The 24,083-nt window shown below is 41.5% G+C and overlaps 1 long non-coding RNA gene across 4 annotated transcripts; it reads left to right on the plus strand.

Annotated features, from left to right (window-relative positions):
• Nucleotides 1-1,008: 1,008 nt before the first annotated feature.
• Nucleotides 1,009-17,546, plus strand: LOC126503150 (uncharacterized). Of its 4 annotated transcripts, XR_007592182.1 has the most exons (6): nt 1,144-1,330; nt 1,622-1,791; nt 4,220-4,426; nt 12,104-13,348; nt 16,165-16,246; nt 16,548-17,546. It is a non-coding gene; the product is annotated as an uncharacterized lncRNA (long non-coding RNA). The 4 variants fall into 4 exon arrangements; XR_007592183.1 differs by lacking the exons at nt 16,165-16,246; nt 16,548-17,546 and adding an exon at nt 1,009-1,047 and having other exon boundaries at nt 1,262-1,330; nt 12,104-14,681; XR_007592184.1 differs by lacking the exons at nt 16,165-16,246; nt 16,548-17,546 and adding an exon at nt 1,053-1,134 and having other exon boundaries at nt 1,262-1,330; nt 12,104-14,681.
• Nucleotides 17,547-24,083: the final 6,537 nt, after the last annotated feature.

Genomic DNA, 24,083 nt, shown 5'->3' on the forward strand with positions numbered 1-24,083 from the left:
ATATAAATAAAACCATTTAATTGGGGTGGCTCTCTTACAGTTTCAGCGTTCAGTCCATTATCATCAGGATGAGGAGCATGGCAGCGTGCTTGCAGAGGTGGCGCTGGATCTGAGAGTCCTACATCTTGATTCAGAGGTAACAGAAAGTTGACTGTCCCACCGAATGAAGCTTGAGAAAAGAGACCTCCAAGTCTGCCCCTACAGAGAAACACTCTTCCAACAAGGCCACACCTTCTAATAATGCTATTCCTTTTGGAAGCCATTTTCTTTCAAACCACGACAGCAGTCTCATTTGAATCGTTGGCAATTGTAACAAGCTTCACTTAAAAGTTTATGAGGCTCGAGTCCTCTTATTTAGCCCCTGGCCCCCTCTGATATGTATTCATGTTAGGAACAATGAAGACAACAGAATTTGACTTTCAGATGATGGGACGAACAGCTGAGGCCTGGGCCGGAGTCTTCCTCATTGAGAGAACACACAGTAGCCCTGGAAGCTATGCCAGTTTGGAACCAGGTTCCAAAGGGTATGTTCTCCAAAGGGTATGGAGGGTTCCTTCATAGAGACCAAATGTATATGGAGATTCAGATGTATGATTCAGGTAGAGAGGTACCATTCATTAACAGGTGCATAACATCCCCAGGTATGGTCTGGGACTTTAACTTTCCTCCAAACCTTTCATTCCTGTTTACGGTCTTTCCCCAGAAAGTGCCTTTTGCTTTTTAGTTTACTTACATTCTACTTAAGTTAAAAGAACCGTTAAAACATGCAATGTAACTCTGTGCTAGCTATGGCCCACGTCTTCTGTTTATATAACAAGTCACTGAATAACCCTGGCTGGGAAAGGCGGGCCCTGCCCTTTTTTTCAGGTAAGGCTAGAGAAGCATAGAGAAGTAAAGACATTAACTCTGGGTCATAGCCATGGTCAGGAAATGACTGAGTTGAAATTTAACCACCAGTTTAACTAAGACAAATCTGTGCTTTTAGTTTTCACTGTTTCCTCACTGATATACCAAACCAAAATAAACTGTATGAGCTGCCCAGAGAAGGTGCTCCTCAAACCTTACCTATTCTTGTGTTAGAATATTGATGTGAATGTTTTCTTTGAGAAAGGCAGAGTACATTATTGCTCAAGGGTAAAGGCTGTGGGCTCAGGGATTTCCTAATCTGCATTTAATATCATACCATCCACATACCCAGAAGATTCTAGATCACACCACAGAGACCCTGGTTCATTCATGTTTATTCCTTCTGTGTTTACAGAAATCAAGAAGTCAAACCAGCTCAGACGTCTATCAAGATGAATTGGCAATGATGAATGATAAATAGAAGGTGGGTGGAGGTCAGGGAATGAACAAGAAAGGGGACCGTGAGAACGGAAAAAAGAGGCTTGAAAGATTGGAAGTGGGAGTCATAGACATAGTCATAGACCTGAGACACGAATACAGAAAGGAGAACACTGGAGTACTGTGAACATAGCATACAAGCAGGTGTGGGAGACGGGAGAGGAGAAGGGGAGGAGGCTCAGCTGAAAGAAAGCGTGCATGAAAAAAGCCATAATTAAACTTCCTGCCTCATATATTAACAAAAAAAATCGAAAGAAACCCTGTTCTCTCTCGCTAGCAATGTGCCAGTGAACTAGCTGTAGCCCCTCACTGACCTTTGTTGCCTGGACTGGAACATGTGAAACTGAGAGCAGCCATCAGAAAGATGCTTATGATTGGATGAGACATCACAGAAAGACATCATCTTCCCAGTTCTGTGGACATGGGGACACTTGCTGCATTCTGCTGGTAGGGTTTGGGAGCCTATATGGCATGATTTAATCCCTGGAACTACATGGGAGAACATAGTAGGCACTTAGTAAATATTTAACAAACGACTCAGGGGAACTGCGAACTAATTAATCAGCACGAGTTTGATTTGCCTCCGGCATGACTGGGGGCCAGAGATGTTGTATAATGTTTTCCTGTCCCCTGAAAGATGCAGGATGACTCAGCAAGGCTTCATTCTGGCACCTGACCGTGACATGCTAAGCTGCTTGGGCACTGTCTGACTCTGACAGGATTCCAAGTCTGACACATTTTATGATTTCTGGATCCTGACAAACACAAGCCAGGACAGTCCCAGGGTGCTGAGAGCCATTGCAAAGTCGTCATAACTAGAGGAAAATGTGCTTTATGAAGTTATTAAAACTACTCATTGAAAGTAACATGACAATCCAATGATCAGAATTTGCTAAATGACCGCTCGTACTTTTAAAAAGTTGAGTCTATAAAAAAAGACTGAGTAAAGAGTGCTGCTCTGTTGATGTGTCAGAGGGTCAGAGAGCGCATTTGAAGTTAGAAGAAAAGGGGTTGAATGAAGCTTCTATGTTTTATGTACCTGATTTTAGATTTTATTAAATACATTAGGGTGTTCTATTTATTCTATCAGTCATCTAATAACTATTTTCTCCTGCATACTAGGGGCTAGGTCTTGTTCCAGAAGTTGCAAACACACTATGTTTGATACAAAACATATCAACTTCACAGCAACTAGCCGGGACGTGCCATAGACTCTTTATAACAGAACAGCATTACTTTGATATAATAGGAGTTTTCTGAAAATCCAAGGAATTAGAATTTCCATCAGTCCGGTGTAAAGCCTGACACAGGCAAACTTTATAGATAAAAAGAATTAATGCTTGGGTCACTATCGAGTGATAAGACATCATGAACCCAGGCAACCTGTAGAGGTATAAGTTTATTGGGGTTTATAGTTTTTGAGGGCGAGTCCATGATCATCACGGCAGGGACTATGGCAACAGCCAGGTAAGCAGGTACAACACTGGAACTTACATCATTCTAATCTTATAGGGACCATTGCCATCCAAATAACCACAGTGGATGCGGGTCGATCTAGGAGGAGCTGGGGAAAGGGATAAATATGATCAAAGTACATCGCAAAAAAATTCTAAATGATTTGTTCTGAAGAAACTGTAATGAGTCTTCTCTTATGATGATGGAACTGGTCTTTATTATGAAAGGAGATTTCATGAAGATGTAAACTATTCGGAGAGTTAAGTGGGAAGAGTTTGGCTAGGAATAAAGAAGTGTAGAGAATTTCAGAGGGTGAGTCCTACTAACAGCTTGTGTGTGTATTGGGGGAAGTTATTGAAAATGTTAGCTTAGAGGAACTAGCTGTCTTTAGTCATGCCAGGTTTTACTGTCATGTTTCCCAAGGTATTATGACTGACTCGCGCCATAAAAGTTTTTTAAATGACACATGGCATGTTTAGCAGTGTTATTAGCTAATTAAAGGATTTCAAATCATGGAACTTTGGGTTCTTGAATTTGTGTATCGATTTCACAGTATGCTACATTAAATATGATTTTTGACTGTCTCCCAGAGATCTGTGTGCTAAAAGCTCTCTCCCAAGAGTGGAACCCTTAAGAGAGGAAGCAGTCTGAGGGAGGTCTTTGAGCTGTTGTGGAGCACGCTCTCTCTGAAGAGAGATAAAGGTAGCCCATGGGTGAACTCTTGTGGCTGTCCCATGCCTGCAAGCGGTTAGCATGGAGCAACCTGGCTTTCCTGTCACTCCTTTCTAGTTCAAATGTGTGGCTTCTCCCACACGCACTCCCATCTGCCGAGGTGCCCTCTTTAGAGCCTTCGTGGTGAAGTTCAGATGCAGAGCGTCCCAGACAATAACTGTGGGGATCTGAATGAGAATGGCATCCATAAGCTCATATATTTGAAGACTTGGTCCCCAGCTACTGAAATTCTTTGGAAGACTTTGAGGTTTTCGAAAGCCCTCTCCATGTCTACTTAGCTCTTGGCCGCATACTTGTGGATAAAATGCGAACTCTCAGCTAGTGCCCTGGCACCATGCCCACGTTTTCAGATTAAAAAACAAAAATGACTTTCCTCCTTCGAAAAAATGCTCCTTTCCTCATGAATATTCATGTGTGAAAATGATACTCTTGGTTTGCAAACCTTTAACTGTGGAATTCCCTAGCAGGATTTCTGTAAAATTATTGGTTCCCCCAAACACACATTTGGAAGAAAATGTTTGCCAAGATGATTCTATAATTTATTTGCCATGCATAGAAGAATTACAGTCAGTGGCAGTCTGGTAAGAAAAAAAAAAGGATGAAAAACAGATTTATCATCTGCTTTTGTAAGATCAGCAACAGGACCCCCCAAATGCATCTTAGATTAACAACTTCCTTCCCTCCCCAGTGTCCAGATCTGCCTCCTGTCCTTCCTGGTGAAGTGAACACGGGGATGCCTGTGCCTTTCGCTTGATGGTGATAACACATGTGCCTTCCTGACCTCATGTGTCTGACTTTAGACACGGAAGGATCGGTCTTCACTCAACATCTCCCAGTCAGCATCTCCCAGAGCCCTCCTCTTCCATTTCTAGCCTTTGTTGAGGGCACTGACATGGTGAGCAATGAGTTTGCTCTGATTTGGGATCAGGGACTGTATTCACAGGCTTCCAACTTCAACAGGTGCAAAGAGTGAAACATCTTCCCTTTAGTACTGCAGCAGTGCAGCTCAGTAGGGCTGCTAAGTTCTGGTGCAGCTTTTCATGCCTGTTAAAATTTTTATGGAAATAGCATACACCCGTATGTACTGATTTATCCACTCTTGTATCTATCATATATTTCCTCACTGTTTTCTCTTGTTGCACCGTGTTTATATGAAAATATTTTCTACACTGTCTTTAAAAACCTTCAGTATTCTTTTCTATTAGTTCCCTTCTTTCTTTCTCCCATTTTTGTCTTTTGTTCCTTTCCTTTCTCTCTTTTCTTCCTTCCTGTCCTTGCCCCTCCTTTCCCATCTTTGCTCTACCCTCTCTTTTTCCTTTTTTGTTGTTCCAGGATCAAACTCACTGCCGAGGCCAACACACAGTAGGTGCACTCTGCTGGTAGCCTATCACTTCCCTGTGTGTACAAGGTATTCCGTTAAGCGAAGGTTCTGTAACTTACTTAATGACTACACTATAAAAGAATAATACTGCTTCCAATGTTTTCCTAATGCAAAGACTTTCATAGAGAAAAATCTTGTCACATATATTGTTTCCTATGTTAAAGTATATACTTTTAGTAGGAATTCATGCAGTGGTCTTAATGAGTTTGAGTATGTGTTTTTTCATAGGAATTATGAAATTTACCTCCAGAAATATGCATTCCCATCAAAAATATATACAATTGCCTCTTTTAGTCCTACCCAAGGCAGAATTGAACCACACTTTTTGAAGCTTACAAATGTAATAGGTAGAAAACAACATCTTAATGTAGTTCATATTTGAAGGTTTGTCTCTTGCACAAACATTGTATTTATTATTATTTTTCAAAGTTAAAACAGAATATTTTCTTTTATTTTTTGGATGTGTGTAAGGATTGACCTCAAGGTCAATATTTCAGCATTCTTAACATAGACTCTGCCATTGAAGTATAATTCCAGCTTAATTTTTTAAACTTATAAAATGCTTATTGAAATCATTTAAGAATATGTTGCACATTTTCCTTGCCTTCTATGCCTTACCTCAAAGTTCCTCATCGTTTTTACTCTAGCAGACGTTAACTTTGTGCTGTAGTGCCTTGGTGTCTTTGAGGGGTAGTGGTGAATGGGCTCCTTTTGCTATGAGAGAGGTGATGTTCTCAACACTTACTGCATTGCTCTGGCTATTTTTTTTTTTTTTTGCTGATATTTCTTATGCAGGTAACACCTCTTTGGTTTAAGATCTGTTTCCTTATTAATATATTAAGATGTAAAAGATAAGCTTATAAGATATTCTTAAAGGATTCCAAATAAATATAGTCAGTTGCTCCCATTGATCCATAGACTTCCACACTTCAGGTAGACGCAAATGTATGTCAGCTATCAAATCTTCAGAGACTGTAAATTCTGCCATGTTTACATTTTCCTGATGAAGCAACCAAGGTTACCAGTAGTTTTGAAAGTGAAGAGCTAAAGTTCAATGTTCCAATGTCTATGTTAACTTTCCTTCCTTTAGAAGAAAGGGCACGAGTGTTGTCCTTGTGTTGTGATAGTTGTTTGCTTATGGTCCAAAGATCGTTCCCTCTGGGTATGTTTGGCTTTCCAGATGTGGGCTGGGGTCTAAGGTTATGCTCCTGTGACCTCTGGGAGCACAGAGCACAGCTCACATCACCTGACACCCGGTGTGCTTCTGAAGTCAGAAATTGGGGATCTTCATGTGCACTGAAGTCACTAGAATGCCAGGTCAGCAGTTATCGGAGCAATAAAAGTCTGCTTCATTACAGTGTGAATGCTCCCGCTCCCCAAGGTTGCCTTTTCTCACAGGGTTTTATGGGAAGCATGGGACAAGCAGTCTCTTCTGTTTCAGAGTGAGCTCAGGGATTTCAAAGGGCTTGGTATCTGTGGCACCACACACAGGTGGCTGATTTATCGTTTCCTCTCCAGCCCAGCCAGACCTGAAGCTTTTGTACTGTTGCTTCATCACAAGGTACCATGTTCCTGCTTAACCACCCTTAGTGTTCTAAAAATACAAATGTCCAAGGCCCTGAAACATCTTTGTGTTTTGCTTAGACAAATTCTCTCTCTTTTCCTTTCTGTGTAACAAACAGGCTTTGACGTATTCTAACACAATCAACTTTCCCTCCTACATGCTAACATCAAGTGATGGTAATGAGAACCATATGCTCTCCCATGAAAGATTCTGCTTGCTCTCTCTCTTTCTCACTCTCTCTCTCCCCCTCCCTCCTCTTTCTTTCTTTCTTTCTTTCTTTCTTTCTTTCTTTCTTTCTCTTTCTTTCTCTCTCTTTCTTTCTTTCATTTGTGGAGTAGTTGTGGTAATTGTGTGTGTGTGTGTGGTTAGAGGTTGATATTGGAAAGTCATTTTCAATTCTCCACTTTATAAATTTTCAATAAAAAGTGTGTCTGTGCATGTGTGTGGTGTGCAAGTGTGTGCACACATTGTGTAGCGGGGACAACTAGCAAGCATGGATTTTCTCCTGTCATGTGTGCTTTGGGGATTGCACTCAAGTCCTCTGCTCAGCTGCAAATATCGTTATGCAGTGAACTATCTCAGAGACCCTGCTTTGTTTGTATAGATAGAGACTCTCACTGAACCTGGATCTCATGCTTTGACTAGGCTGACTGGCCAGGGAGTCTGGATCCTCCTGCCTCCATTCCCTTGCAGTGATGGAGTCTCTCACTGAACGTGGATCTCATTTTTTTTTAAATATAATTTTTTATTGAAAAAAAAATTTTTCCGCCTCCTCCCCGCCTCCCATTTCCCTCCCAGTCTCCCTTTTCCCCCCTCCTCCCTCTCCTCTCCCCCTCCCTCTCCAGTCTGAGGGGCAGTCAGGGTTCCCTGCCCTGTGGAAAGTCCAAAGTCCTCCCCGCTCCATCCTGGTCTAGGAAGGTGGACATCCAAACTGGCTAGGCTCCCAAAAAGCCAGAACATGAAGTAGGATCAAAACCCAGTGGCATTGTCCTTGGCTTCTCAACAGCCCTCATTGTCCGCCATATTCAGAGAGTCCGGTTTTATCCCATGCTTTTTCAATCGCAGTCCAGCTGGCCTTGGTGAGCTCACAATAGATCACTAGGCTGGCTGGCCAGGGAGTATGGGTCCTCCTACCTCCATTCCCTTGCAGTGGGGTTACAGTGCGAGATACCACAAGCAACTTTTGATGTTGGAACTGGGATCCATACTCGGGTGCTTGTGTTTACCCAGCAAACCCTTGACCTTCTAAGCTGAAGGCCCTGTCTTGAGGTTTCTTAGGCTATTGAATGCAGGGTTAGGAGTGTTCCTGGCATCTTCCTGAAGCAGTCTTCAGTGCTGGCTGGACAGCTTTTATAGACAGTTCTATTTAGAAAATGTGTCAAGAGGTAAGGAGCACTTGAATCACAAAGCCAGGTAATTCCCTAAAGTCCCTGGAGGTCACTCTTCAAGCATTGGAAAGGCTAATTTAGTGGGAGGTGCTTGCTATGTGTCTGCTGTGAAACTTTCTGTAGCATATTATTCTCATTCAATGTGTGTGTGTGTGTGTGTGTGTGTGTGTGTGTTTCTTTAGCAGTTCGGTTTGAAAAATGCAAATGATTTAACTTCCACTCTCAAAATGTCAAGATGCTCATTTTTTAAAGGGAATTGTGATGGATTGAGAATTTTCTTTTTTTCAATTCACATCACTGGTGTTGACTGAGTATCAATGGCTTTTAGGTTTCTGGGTTATTTTAAGACTCCAACAGACATTCGAGCTTGTGATAACTAAACCTTGTAGAAGGGGGGGAGGCAGTGGGCAGAGGGCTCTGGAGAAATTTGTCTTTCCCCAAAGAGCTGAACAAATCAAGACACTTGCTTTTGAAAAGGACCCAGATTTCCTTCCTTCCTTCCCTCTTTTCCTCCTTCTTCTCCCCCACCTCCACCTCTGAGAAGAAAAACAAATCACCAACACTTGACTTCCATGGAATGGAAGCTGGCCAAGCAGTCTGAAAGCTAGTATATAGTCTATACCTGGTTGTTCCAGCTCAGCTCCTTTGGCAGACTGCGTTGTCTGGTTACTGATTGTAAAAAGCCACAGGTTGTCAAATCTCTAGAAGTAACAGTTTAAACTGGTCTAGATTTCATGATTTTCCCTTACTAAATTTACTATAGTCCCTAACTTTACCTGGAAAAAGGCAAAACAAAGCACCTTCATGATATCAAAAGACCACCCAAAGATATTAGGAATCTGAAAAGGTGTCACGGCTCTGCAATGTGATTTATGAATGTTTAGTATGGTTTGGTTTCGCAAAGTATGAGATGTGATTACAAGGTAATGAAATGGGTTTTTGTATGTGGCGTGAGAAATCAGGTTCATTGCTTTGTGTTTAGGTAGTTTGACATGCACGGTTTCAAAAACAGGAACAAGTTGCCCATTGAGTGGCATTGTTACAGTTGGCATTTGATGGTTTATATAAAGGAAAAGGCACTAGTAGTAATTATTTTGGTGCCGGAGAGATTTGGGACAGTCACATGAGATAAACAAATTGATTTGAATGGATTTTACATATCTTAAAATACATAGTTTCAAGAAAACCTATTATGCTGACATATGATTTATTCACCACCCCTCCCCTCACCACTACCTTTTGTTACCTCTCAAATTGGCTCCACGCAGGAAGTAAGTTGAAAGGGCTTTCTTCTGAGAAAGGATGTTGTTTTTAAGAGGTACTGAATGCTCGCTCATGTGCCTGGCCCTTTAAGGTTTTGTTCACTCTAAGACAGCAGTCTCAACCTGTGGGTCATGACCCCTTTGGCAAACCTCTACCTCTAAAATATTTGCGTTATGATTCATAACAGTTGCAAAATTACAGTTATGAAGCAGAAATGAAAATAATGTTATGGTTGGGGCTGCCACAACATGAGGAACTATACTACAGGGTCTCAGTGTTAGGAAAGCTGAAAAACCTCTGCTATAAGAGGTCAAATCACACAGTACAAAGAAATGGGGCCACACACCCCTGCATTTATCCCTCTAGTCTATCTCTCTGTGTCTCTGTCTCTGTCTCTTGTTTCTCTTTCTCTTTCTTAGACTTAAAAAGCTGTGGTTTCGCAGCTTCTGCTTTATGTTCCTACTCCCTGATTCCTCACAGCCTTTGTCACATGGGCTGTGTTGAGCTAAACCCTTTGGCATGCCACTCCCCACCACCCCTGAAAGGATAGAAAGGTCAGATATTCCCCTTTGGAAGAGTTCTCTGAAGACAACTTCTCTTTTCTTCCCTCCTGTCCATTATCTTGTCCATTAGCCCACCCATGCTAATAGCTCCCTGTCTTATTTTTACTTTAAGGTAAAAAATACCTTGTTGAAGCTCATCTCTAGGCTTCCAGGGGCATTTCTCCTGAAGACCCCTCATATTGTTTTCCATATTATTTATGTGTCTTTCTAATGCTCTCCCACTTCAATCAATAGTAATGGATCCCATGGTCTAGAAGCCCTAATTTTGTACCATCTCTTTTCTTGAACTAACCCATCTACTCTATCTATCTATCTATCTATCTATCTATCTATCTATCTATCTATCTATCATCTATCTATCTATCATCTATCTATCTATCTGTAAAGTTGTGGAAGAATGGAGCATTGTGTGCCTAGCTCTTGCTTCCTCTCCCGGCTTCCATCCCTTTCTCAACAGACCCTCAGAGGGGCTCTTCTCACTCTTCTCTGACCCAGCTCTCAGGAAGAAAGTGCTGATGCTCATGAGTTTACCTTTAGTTCATACTTCATCAGGCATGTATGTTTGTGCTCTTTAACTTTGAGTTCTCATCTATCATGGTGGTCTTTTAGAGACAGCGACTTTAAGTGGATAGTAATCTTTTGCTTGGCTATGTGTTCGTGGACAGGTGTTCATACACCAATTCTTCTCAGTTTATGATGGATAATGTCTCCTAAATTGCACTTGCAATCCCTAGCCCAGTTGAACATCATTGTTCAGCCTGTTCTACCTTAAAAACCACGCTGGCCCACATTAGCTGAGCAAAAACTCATTTAGTAGAAGGCTATGCTATAAAAAGTTGAGTATCAAGCAATTTATTGCATGTGGTATAGAAGCAAAAGACACCGAGAGCTTTTTACATTATTTTAAAGTTAAAACTCTCTAGTTAACAGTCATAAGTCAGGGAATGTCTAAATATGTTTGTTGTGAGGGAAATGCTTCAGTTTTATTTCCTTAAGGAGGCATAATTGATGGAGTTGGGACAACCTGGGAAAGAAGAAAGAAGGGAGGGTAAAGGAAGAGGGACTGAAAGAAACACAGTGATGGTAATGCATCCCTTTGAACCCACACGCTAATAAAACTGTTTTGAAGGCTGGGAGTGGGAAAATTGCAGGCAAGTTTTGTTTGTAGAGAAGAATTTTCATGACTCAGGAATTACAGTGAAGTGAACACATCTGAAATTAATTGGAAAGATCTTCATTGTTGCCTGATTTGTTAATGGATACTGTCTTACTCAGCTTGTGCTGATGGCACCAAATGCCTGAGACTGATTAAATTATAAAGAACATAAATTTACTTGCCCACAGCTCTAGAGACTGGGAAGTCAAAGATCAATACACTGGCAGGTTCAGTTGCTTGACGAGGGCTGCATCATCCCAAGGGAGCTGGGGTTGTGGCGGTAGGAAGGGGAATGTCATGACCTCAGGAAATAGCCTTCCAAAGAGCAAGCCAGGCACACTTCTTTTTTTTTTCTTTTTTTTCACACTTCTTTTTAAACACTTGCACAAGGCACCTCATCTCAATCATAGAAACTGAAACCTCCAGGACCAAATTTCCTTTTATCAATCTCACACCCTACTACTATCTAATATTATGCTTTCTTTTCTTTAAGTATATTTTTATCCAGCATTAACAAGACAAACTAGTAAAGCTCACAAACACAAATCTTATTGGTGATGCTGACTACTTTGAAATTAAGGACCTTGAATTCATTTCTGTGTTTTATGTCCCAACTTGCAAGCAATCTAAAGGTTGAAAATTTGAAAAGAATATCAAAATTGTACATATGCAACTTAATTTCCTTCTTATTCCTTCATTTTATTTCCTTTAAAATATTTTACAACCATCTTTATGTAGCTAGACATTTTATCATATGTTTAGAGTTTTCCTAACCAAACACATTAATTAGACAAACTATTTGTTGAAGACGTGTGTAATTCAGTATCTAAATCCATTGTGTCCAACACTTTGGTTTTTAAGACACATCTTTAAACCATAGTAAACGTGAAGTCTCTGTTAAATCCCAAGGACAAAAGCAAGACTTAATTTTTGCTAATTTTAATAGAAATAGGAGGGTTTGCAGAATCTTTGAGGTGACCTGAAAATCAGACGTTTAGGAATTCTCTTGACTCCAGAGCCTGCTGGACAAGGACTTAGGAGTCCACAAAGAATTTCTGAGTCGAGGCCAGAGACTGCACCTCTCTGATCCCTGTCTAGCATGAAAGGGCTCTGTCTTGTGCTTCAGACACTCACTGGGAAAAGAAAGCTCAGATGCAGTTTTCTTCTTCCAAACCCAGTCTTATTAGGTGAGTCGGATTGGTTTACTCAACACGACCTGCCTGAGCTTGTTAATCTCAATCTTGCTTTCTATTTTAGGAATGAAGAATCAGAAGGGGAAAACGTCATGAATTTAAAGAGGAATTTGTAACTGGCTGCTTCAAATATGACGTCCATATAACAAAGTTATGTCTAGCTCTCCTAATACATAATGGGACTGCCAAAAAGGAGTGCTTAGTATTGTCTTAATTAGTTTTCTATTGATAAAGCACCATGAGCAAAAGCAATTGGGGCGAAAAGGGTTTATGTCATCCTACAACTATTCTCAGGTCACTGTAGCAGGCTTTCTCAGCTCACCAGGCCCCAAATCATGACAGGGAGACTTAATATTAGTTATGAATGCTTGGCCTTAGTTTATCCTTGTCCAACAAGCTCTTATAACTTGTTTTCATTCATCAACACTTTGCCTTGGGGCTTTTTTTCACCTTTCTTTCATTCTGCATGTCTTTCCTCCATGTCTGGCTGGCTGCTGCTTAGCTGTCACCTGCCTCCCCCCTCCCCATGTGTCCTTCTCTTTCTCCATTGTTCTCTCTCTCTCTCTCTCTCTCTCTCTCTCTCTCTCTCTCTCTCTCTCACCTGTATTCCTCCTCCTACTTACTCTTTCTGCCAGACAGCCCCACCTATCCCTTCTCTGCCTAGACTGGCTATTTAGCTTTTAATTAGGCCAATCAGGTGCCTTAGGCAGGTAAGGTGAAACAGCACAACTTTACGTAGTTAAACAAATGCAGCATAAACAAAAGTAACACATCTTTACACAGTTAAACAAATGCAGCATCAACACCTTTACAAAGTTAGAGTAATACTCCACAATAGGTCACACTTGAAGGGAGATCAGGATCTCAAGGAGGGAGCTTGAATGCACGAAGTGAAATGGAAACCATAGAGGAACACTGCTTACCAGCTTGCTCTCCAAGACCTGTTCAGCTGTCTTATATAACTCCATACTATGTACCCAAGGGAAACTGGGCCTTCTCTCATCAGTCATTAATTTAGGAAATGCCTGTAGACTAACTTATAGGACTATCTTTGAAAAAGTTTTGAGATTATAATTTAGTTCCAACATTTCTCACCTCCTCCCAAACCTACCCTTATATATCTTCCAACTCTCTTTCAGATTCATGGCCCTCTTTCATTCACTGTTATTATATACATATTCTAAATATAGCCTGTCTAATCTGTATGATATTTCTTGTGTGTTTGTTTTCCCCAGGGAAGACTCCTTCTTCTCGGAGTTTTTCTCAGTTGCCTGGCACAGGCCAGTCTTAGGGAGACATCTTCTCAACTGTGAGTTCCTTTTCTCAGATGACCTTAATTTGTGACAAATTGACAGAAAACAAATTATCACAACTATTGTTTCCATGAATATTATTAAAAAGTATGGAAAATGTTTTACTCTTAATATGTACATATTAGCTTTATTATGTTTTTGAAGGTAATGTCAATTCCAAAGAGCATATATGCCACTCTGGGTAATCTCTGAGCAGAAACTGTCAGAAGACACATTGATCACATTATCCTTCTAGCTTCTCTCCTACATTCCCATTTTCCTCTGGAAACTGGGACTCTGACCTACATCTAAGTAGGCTTCTTTAGCCACTTGCTGGAGGTGGACTCTGCCAGCACGAAACACCAGCTGGAGAGCAGAAAGAGGAAGCAGAGTGAGGCCGGCTGTTTACTCCCCAGGCCCTTTCCCGGCAGGACCATGGACTTCAGGTTGGCAGCAGCCCTTGACCAAAAGTCACAGGTGCTGTCAGAAGGGACAAAGCAGTGAGTGTTGGGAAAGAGCACTGTACTCAATGTCATTTGAAATGTTTTCTGGATGTGTGACAGAACGGTGTATTTTTTTTTTTAGCTGGGTTTCCTCATTCGAAGTTTTCCTCACCCTGTGATACTGTCTCAGCGGCCCTTTGGGTCTGAGGGGCAAACAGTGCAGCTCTGTGATGCAGCCCCATCTTCTGCAAGTTCTTCACAGTCCCACCAGTGACCCATTCATTAAATTCCCCCCAGCTCTAGAGTGTGAGAATGCCACTGTTCTATGTGGACTTGGTGTGATACCCCAGGAGTGTTTTTAAAACCTATTATAGGACACAGCAATATCTGCTCAGCATTAACAAGCTGTATGCACTTAGTACTTTAAAAAGTAATATAGATTAATTTTAAAATTTATATACTTGGAGGGGTAATGTGTGCAATAGAAGCTCACTCTCAATAATTAACTAATTTAATGACCATTTATCTTGCATCTTCAACATCCTTCCCTCTTAGCCAAACTTTCAAAATATGAGATGAATGTGACTTGGGTCTAGCTTTAAGCTTTAAGGGGTAAGGCTTAAGTAGAAATTTTTGTTATAACAGCAACTCCCAGATAGATGATAGCTATTGGAATGGAAATGATGACAAAACTAACTAGATGGTTCTGGCAAACGAAAGGAAAATATGCAAACGCTGTCTAAAATTTGTTGCTTTGGGGGTGTTATTTTGAATTGCATAATACAATTTTTCAGGCATTATTTAGAATTTATAGTTTTTTTTGAAATATAAAAATGTTGAGAATTTTCTCCTAGCAAGCCAGTTTTTGTAAAAACATAGTAAAAGTTAATTGCTATTGATGTTAAAACGCCAGGGGTAAAATAAAGATCATTCACTTAAAAACTAATTCCCCTCTAGATGTTTACATGTATATCTAGTAGTAGGTGAAAAAGAGAGGATGGGGGAGGGGACTCTTAAAATTTACCTCTTTATTAAGAGGGCACACTGCTTTTGTAGAGGGCCTGAGTTGGGCTCCCAGCACCCATGTCAGGAGGTTCACAATCACCTGTTACCCCAGCTCCAGGGGATCTGGTGCCCTCCATGTGGGTGTGTATGTGTGTATGTGTGTGCACACACATCTACCCTCATAAAATGAGCAGATAATGTAAAAAAAATAGTCACTGTTATTCAAATATACTATATACATTAACATAGAAAAAAATTTCAATACCCTGACTTTTACAACATGAAAAAAAAATTTACCTCTTTATTTTACAGTGCGGATATTATTTTTGACTCTCCCCATAAAGAAATATAACAAGGACACTCTTCCTGTCTCATGCCGATATAGGTGTACAGTAAAAGAATATGTAAAGGCTTCCACCAAAATGACCATTTTATGTAATTATCAAGCAAGTCTAATGCAATACTGATGCAAAGTCATAAAAGCCTTCCTAATTATTCTATTTTTATTACCAAAATTTTAGTTTAATAGGCGTTTTATGAAATATTTTCATATCCTGTAAATTCTTTCTGCCTCCGAGGCTCTCCACCCATTTTGTCAATGGCAGTTCTCCCTCTGGGAGGAGGGCGGATACCAAGAGAAACAAAGAGGGCATTGATCAGCCCTGACTTCCAAAGCCAACTTAGAAAAAAAATGTTCCTAGTAGGAGCGAAGCTTTTTCCAGAGTGAGTTTTTTTTTAAATGTTGGTAAGGGGAGGATGAAAGAAGGGAAGGAGAGAGAGAGAGAGAGAGAGAGAGAGAGAGAGAGAGAGAGAGAGAGAGAGGGAGCTTTCTTATCTAAATACCAAAAACACACATCAGAAATTGGTCCTTAAATTGTGAAGAGGCAGAGAGTAACAGAGACCAAGGTAAAAGTGTGTGTGTGTGTGTGTATGTGTGTGTGTGTGTGTGTCCTGCTTTTACCTCAAGGCTAAAGTCTTGGGGTGTGGCACCAAGCACTGCTAGGTGTGGCAGTCAAAGGCTGTTAAGAAACTTCAGACTTCTGCAGTAGTAATGCTTGCTCTTGCCAGCTCTGGGCATTGCCCAGGGGCTATGTTCAGCCCATGAGGGCACACTCTAGGCCAGTGCTACCCACAGGTACAGGCCTGACACCCCCCTGCCATCCTGTTGTAAGATTATTTAACCCACACAGCGAGATGTTCTGAAATGGACAATCAGCTTCTAGTCATTTCTAGAGCAACTCGATAGGCCAGACTCAACCTCTTTGAATCCGTATGCTTTGAGAAAGAGGGGGTTGTACTGTGTATTATTTTGGTCTTTCTAGTAATTGGCTTTTACTGTGTTTTTATAAAATTTTGTAAAAAATATTGCTGCAATGAATTTGTAGGAGAGAAGATTCAACATAAACTACCCGAGGAATGAGGTTCTGAAGAATATATTCCAAATGGCCTGCCGAGGGATCAGACCTGGTAGGTCTCAGAAACCTGGGACAAAGGCTAACTGAGGTGCCTTTAACTTACCAAAGTGGAGGTGGGCAGCTTTCCCAGCCTCCCTCAGTACCCATGGCTCCACCCAGTTCTCTCAGCATCATCACTCTGCTGACTGCTCCTCCCAGCATTCCTTGTGCTGCCCATTAACCTAAATCTCTTCTCCCCAGGGCCTGGGTTTCCACTTCCCTTCCCCCAGCCTGATCCCTATGTAACATAGCCTTTCTTAGTTGGTCATGTCTCTGTCTTTCAACATACACCTCTGGCTCATTCACCATGAGAGGGATCACCAGTCTATGTATGTGTGACAAGCTGGAGACATGCGATGTTCTAGGATGGAGCACTCATGAACTAGCAATGTGCCCAAGTCAGAAGGACCCCTGTCGCAGTCTGGACGACCCAAGCCAGTGCTAGAGGACAGAGTTACTGGCTGAAAGGACATGGCAGACACTCAGGCCTACAGTTCTTAGGACAACCAAGGTGCAGTGGAACCAGTACGAAAGCCCATGAAACTTCTTCAACAGTGCAAGTTTATATAGGACGGATAACCGGGGACTGCCAGCCTGACGTCATACTAGGTAGAGGTCAGTGAGGACAAGCGGCAGTCTGTTCCTGAGGCTTGGGTATGACTCCAAGATGCCTCTTTTTCTGCACCTCATATTCATTGAAAGTTCTCCATAATTCTAAGAACCAACGTGGGAATACAGGTGAAGAAAAATGGAAAAGGCTGGATTTGCTCCAGAACCAAAGAAATTGCATAAACCATTCCCTGGCTATGCTGTCCGCCATTACTCACAAGTGTGGGTGCTTGAAGGCAAAATTAGATTAAATGTACAAACTACAGAAAGTACATTTTCTTTGACTATTACCAGGCAGGGCATACATTGTTGACCCTGACACATTGGCAATAAATTGTGACAATGAACATCATGCCTGGCATGCAGAATGAGGCTTTCTCAAGTCGTGAAGGGAACTTGTGCAATGTTACATTTCTTAAAGGGGCCAGCAAGCAGAATTGGCTTGTGTCAGAGCTGTATAGGATCTCTTCACCAGGGTACAGCCCCTACAGTCTAATGGAGGAGTCAGTTGATGGCAAAGTCCTGAGCAAGTGGACAGGCAGAAGCACTTTTTGGTGGTCCTCTGAGCCATTTAACTAAGACATCAAGGGTTCCTATAAAAACCCTTAGTATATACGTCTGTGAGCAACTGTAGCAGGCTCAGTAGCTCACGAAACCATTCCTTTAGTCTGTAGCTTATGCTCACTCTATGAAGACTAGATATTTGTTCCTATCTCCTGAGGGAAAGTCACACTTGTTAAGTGTTATGAGATAGATTGAAGGCTAAATAATTGGTCTGGTTTCTGGTTTAGATAGACTGTTTGGAAGGTTTTGTATTAGTTTGGTAGAAGGAAGGGTAGGGAAATAGTAGATAAAGGAATGGAGGACATGCTTGTGAAAGACTGGGTAGGGGAACTGGTAGTGGGAACCATCTGTGTCCAGAGCAGACTCACTAAAGTCTCTTTAGTGGGAAAAGAAAGAAAAGACGATGACTCATGCAAATTGGACATTGGAACGCTCATGATGAGTTAGCCTGATAGATGCAGGACACATTCACTATCAGAGAAATGTTCCCGTTCTCACTGTGGACATGGCTTTTCTCGCTCCCTCTTGGTGTTCCAGCACTATCTTGTTGGTTGTCCTGCATCTTGGATGATCTGTCATTTATTGCCATTGTCCTCACTGAGCTGGGCTCTCCTAGACTGGCCGTTCTTGTGGTCTCATTAGAGTTTGGGAGCTCAAAGGAGTAGCTCATGCATTTCGGACTTCATTTTCTTTCTAGAAACGTCATAGCAGCTAACATGCTCCTGTTGCATGTAGTAGGAAAGATAGACTTATATGACCCAGTGTTTTTTTGAGTAGGTGGGCCCTCTCACTGCATTCAAATCCTACCGAGAGAAAGCTGCATCCCTAAGACTTGAAATTGGCTTTAATGATTATGAGATGGTTTATCAGTCAAACAACGATCCAATTAGAACAGCTAGGTAGGATGCTAGGAGCTAAGTGTTCCGAAGCCTTTGTCTTTTGCTTCGTCTGTCAATCCTATTTCATACTGGCCATTGGTTATCTATTGTTTCACCAGTGTTTTCAGTAGACAACTATTTGGAGAGAATTGACCAAGGAGTTCCATATGCAGATTCTGCCTCCTAAACTATTATTTGGGAAACGATGTCTACTTAGTGTCTCACTCAGTCTGCCATGGTCCTACGAGGAACTCACTCATCTGCAGGTGTGCTGCTGGCACGTCTAATCTGGCTATCTGCCTTAGGCATGGGTTTTAAAGTGTCAGGATGTAGAATGTCTTTCTAAATGAAGCTGGTACTTCTCCTCCTTCCCCTTTACTTTCTCATCCCAGGCTTAGAGTAAATCTCTTTAGAGTTTCTCAGACCAACTTGTTGGTTAAGCAAATGGAAAATTCCTGTCGGTGTATTCTTGCGGCGCCTTCTGCACATTCTGAAGGCGACACCTCTAATTTCTTCCTGACATACTGCTTTTTCAAACCTATGCTCTCAGTTTGCACATCCCTGGATCCAATGGTGCGTTTGAATTCTTGTGACTGGTTTGTACCTCATTTCACTTGTGCGGGAAGCAGATAAATGCAGAGATGTGATTCAGGGGGACCCAAGAGTGGAGAAAGCCAGGCTCCTCTGGCTCCTCTCAGATGGCTCCAATTGCTCGTGTGACAGCCTTTGCCAAACACAGCATTAATTTTAACCGTAGAAACTTGGCAAGTCAGACGATTCAGCTTGATGTTGCAGTTCAGCAGTGGGAACTATTAGTTTTGGATCTGATTTTAAGTGGTCTCTGAATACTGGTTACAGACAGAAAGGGCTTCCTGAAGCCAAGTCATATGGTGGCCCTATGTTTCCTTATCTGCTTTCGGCCAGGCTACCTGGGACCAGAACATGTGCTCCTCCACCATCGCCTGTCTAATCGTGGTGGAGGCAGCCTGCCAGCTCTGCTGCTTGTGAATTCCATTGGCTGTCACTCCTTACCCTTCTGACTGCTCCTCTCCTCCTTGCTCCTCTTTCTCCTCTCCCTCTTCCTTCTTCCCCCACTTCCTATTCTTCTTGTCTTTTCATTTTTTTTCCTTTCTTGTCTTTTTTTAATCTCCAAATTTGCACATGTACATTATTGAAAAAAAAAAAGCAAGAGAAGTAAAAAGGATGAGGATGAGTTGGTGGGGGCTGGGGAGGAGACAGAGGCTAGAAGCAGAAGAAGAGGAATTTGAGTCCTATGAAAGAGCACAAAAGTTTCCTTTGCTTCTATTATGCAAATATAACCCCTTAATAGCATGAAACCTTTCCTTTCAAACAGGTCTGTGAGTGCACATGTGTGTCTATGTATGTGCGTGTATCCATGTGTATGTGTGTGCACATATTCTAGGGGCTATCTGAATTATTTCATATTGTCACTGTGGCAAAAGCAATACTGAGACAAAACCGAATTGTGGGTAAAAGGGTTTCTGTTGACTCCAGATCCACAATGTAGTCCATCATTGTGGCAGTTCTGAAAACACTTCAGTGTAAGAGTCTTTTGCTAGTCCTCATTGCCAGAGTTAATAACACACCTTGAGGTCACATAAGACTGTTAGCTACCTTCGTATTCCAACTGTTTGTTTGCTTTTCTTTAAGAGAACAATGCTAACAATCAACCTTGCTTGCCTTGAATTTCCCATGTAATCAACTTTCACAGTCTAAGCCAATGCATAGCTACAAGCTTAAAATTATGTATTTTTCCATGTCCCTATCTGAGACAATGCATGGGTATCATTTGCTGAAAGCAGCAAACACAGAATTTGAAAGCAAAGTCCTAAAATCTACCACGAAGGTTAAAAGCAACCGCTTATGGAGACTGGTTGATAAACAGCAATGTTCATTATCTGGGTCAGTTGGGATCAGTTGGAGCGAGTGACTTAATCCCTTGGAAAATGGTAATTTTTTTGCATTCTTTCCCCCATGTGATGCTTTCTATGCTCTTTAATAAATACAGAGGGAGGGTTTCCTTAGGTACATACATATACTACTCTTATAGCACACACATACTCACATGCAGTTCATACACAGACAGACACACAAAGACACAAGGACAAACAGAATCACAGAACAGCCTTTAGGCAGGCGTAGAGTCAATCTCATAAAGGAGCCAGAGGATGGAAGACACAGGGAGCATATAGCAGAGAGTTCAAATGGGAACTCACTCATGGTCAACCGACTCCGAGAGGAGGTGCTTTTATTTCTTTCCTTCATGTGACACCAGTGCATTCTTAGGGACTTGGAGTTAAAGGCTAACACCTATAAACAACTCACCCCTGGGCAGGGGAGATGCCGCAGCAGGAGCTTGAGGCAGCTGCTCACATTCCGTTAACAGGCGGGAAGCAGAGAGAGATGAACTACACTCAGCTCACTTTGTCCTTGCTGTCTAGTCTGGAGGTGCCACTCAGAATGGATGGATCTTCCCGCTTGGATTCCTCTAAGGAAAACAATATCCATTGGGCTCACCCAGAGGTCCATCTCTTCAGTGGTTCCAAGTCTCGTCAAGTTGACAGCCGAATTAAGCATCACAGAGGCATATATTTCTTCTTTCCTTAGAATCGTTCCGAAGTCAAACCATCAAAGGTCTGCACTGTCGGAATGACAGCCACTCTTCCCATGTAGCACACTAATATTTTTATTCCATCTGGAAAGAGTTACTTAATCTGATAAATTCTAAGGCACATCCATTTAAGGCACGGGGCCTTCAAGGCTACCCTCAACATCTTTGCTAGCCACAACTTTCTGGTTGCACCATATAAAAAAAATAACATTAATAAAAGCAACCCCATTACTGTGCATATGTGGACCACAGTTGCTGTCATTAGCTTTCCTGTTCTTCAACACCTGTAAAGGCCCAATTGTCCCACTATGGTTCCCACACAAAATTCTTGCTTCCATCCTGTAAGCCTTCTCTGATCTCTACTTTCTCAGTCCTGGTCTCTCCTCAACCTCTTTTCCTTGTCTAAGGTACAGAAGGACCTGCTAACATGTGATATCGATATAAGCCAGACTTTAGAAGTCTGTTCATGCTCTTACCCACTTAGTGGTGGAAAATGGAACAATGAATTGTCAGCAAAGAGCATGTCAGGAAAAAAAAAAAAAAAACAGCAAAGAGAGGGGAGAAAGGAATTTGAAAGCTGGAGAAAACTGCTCAAGGGTACAGTGTTTGTTTGCCATGTACAATGCCAAACAATGGGAGTTTGAAAGGAAGTTCTTTAGGTGGTTAAAATAATGGGATATACTATTGTGGTGAGCTCTTAAATTCCTAGATTTCTGGTAAAGATGACCAGGTTAGGTAGGGACCTACAAGGAGTCATAAATGTCAAAGAAGTGGTGGCTCATTTTGTATTTTTTCTCCTGAGCATATTTATATTGAAGATTGTGGGGCATCTAAGGGACAATATCTCTTTGTAAATACTAACATAAGCTTAGAACTAACATAAGCTTAGAACTAAAGGTGGCAATCTAGCAGCAGACATCATATGGGCTGCGCATCTCAATCTACTGCACAGGAATGCTGGCTGTCTTCCTTGGAATAAGATCTACTACAAGCAGATGGTAGCGAGTTGAAGTTGGATATTTCCTCTTACCGTATTTCTAGATGAATAGCAATGGTAGTGAAAAATCAATATTGTTAATAAGACCAGTATGATTCAGTGTGATTACTGATGGATGAGACAATTGAAAGCAAGGCCAGTGGATGGTGGCTGCCATCAAAATATGCAAATTCAGGTAAGGTTATAGTTTTATTTTATGTACAAACGTGTACATGTCAGCTTACTGTTCTTGGCAAAGAGAGTTGAAAATGAAGTGGATTCCAACAGGAAAACATGGCAGATGAGGAGACCAGTGCTCAGGTTATGTAGGCAAGGAGCTAACAACCTAAAACCCAGCTTTCCCAGGGACCAATATAAGAGATAAGTTGCCAATATGTTAATGAGCTTTATGGATGAGTCCTTGAAGAGTTTTCTGAATTTTACCTCAAGAGCTTCAGAAAGAGCAATGTTTGAATAATTAGATTTATTGCATGGGTAGCCTCTTTTCTTAAAAGCTTAAGTTGGAAACTCAGGAGGAGCATGGGACAATGGGGTGTTAACAGGGATTTTGTAGGCGCTCTCCCCTTTCCCCAGCGCCTTCAGCAACACTGCTGTGGAATGGACCCAGAAATGACAAAGGTCATGTTTTAGATTCTAGTTTTACTGCTTTTGTCAAGTTCAACTTGAACTATAAAGTAAGGATGCTGCTGTGTACCCACGCACACACTGATGTGTTGGTTGCCGGGCACTTGGCATAGGAAAGCTATTGAAGAGTTTGCAGTTCTTAGGTCAAAACTATTTTCTTGGCAAATAAAAAAAATACCGGAAGGGATTCTTTTTGTTTCCTTTATATGCATTTCCCCTTATGTTTGATAACACCAAAATCCTTAGACTTTTGCATTTAATTTACCCTACTAAAAAAAAAATAAAAAAATACAAAACAACAACAAAACAAAACAAAATTACCCTACTGGCTGAGAGGAATTCTAATTTCAAGGCACCATTAGATACGGAAACATGCTGGAGAGCTCTGGATATGGATCTGGTTCTTATTTGGACAATTCAGAGACCCGGGTTTCTGGGGTGGACTCCAGGAATTGAGGTTGCTTGGATGACTGCACACCGTTGTTGCGTGTTGGGGAGTTTAAGGACCACTTAGGGTGGTGTAGCTTCTTGCTAGCAACTGGTTCTCTAGTTTACTCTTCCTACTGGAAACTGCAAGATGTCTCCAGTCCTATGTAGAAAGAGTTTTCTGCAAAGTCAGAAGCTAGTCAAAAGCAAATCATTGTGCAGATGTGGATTCAGAGAGTGGCATCAGAGCTGTCTTTCCACTTACTTTTCAGTGTCGTATTTGGAGAGTCAGCTTCTCTTAATCTTGACATGGTTGTAAGTGTGTAAGTGTGTGTGTGTGCACGCACACGCGCTTGTGAGCACGTGCACATGTGTGTCTCTGAGTGTGTTGATTTGAATGAGAATATCCTCTTCCTAGGCTCATATATTTGAATGCTAGGTCTCCAGCTAGTAGAACTGCTTGGGAAGGACTAGAAGGTATGGCCATGTTGGAAGAGGTGTGTCATCATGGGCAGGTTTGAGATTTCAGTCCATGCCATCCCTGGTTAGTTCTCTTTCTGCTGTGTGCTTGTGTATTAAGATTTAAGCTCTCAACTATTGTTTTAGCACTATGCCTACCTACTTGTTGTCATGCTTTTGTCATGGAGTCACCTTTTGAAGCTGTAAATCCCCAATAAATTATTTTTTCTGTCAGTTGCATTGATCATGGTCTTACTGAAGTAATTGAAAATCAATTGAAGCAATAGTATCCTTATTTACATTTTTAAGCTGTGGATATCTGGGTATCCTTTTGGTCTATGGGTCACCTTCACTAGTTAGAGGGTACATTTCATAAAGACAAAGACTAACAGCAAATTCACTTATACTTCTCTAACTATACTTTGATGCATTAAACCGACAGAGCATTCTACTGAGAACAGACAGCCAGTCTCTGCTGCAGCAAAATGTGCTCTGATGGAGTCCTTGTTACTAAAGTTGGAGTATGAGAAAGTGTTTGTTCTCCCAACTCCACTGTCTTTATTCTTTCCCTGGACCAGCTGAAGAAGCAGAATGAACAATGGTCATGAGATATACAGCCAGGCGCATAAGCATGGATATATGTCGCCTTTTTGTAATTCAA

The sequence above is a fragment of the Alexandromys fortis genome, unplaced genomic scaffold (genome assembly GCF_014885135.2).
Source record: "Alexandromys fortis isolate MF-2015 unplaced genomic scaffold, M_Fortis_MF-2015_v1.1 scaffold_43, whole genome shotgun sequence".
In the NCBI taxonomy this organism is placed as follows: domain Eukaryota; kingdom Metazoa; phylum Chordata; class Mammalia; order Rodentia; family Cricetidae; genus Alexandromys; species Alexandromys fortis.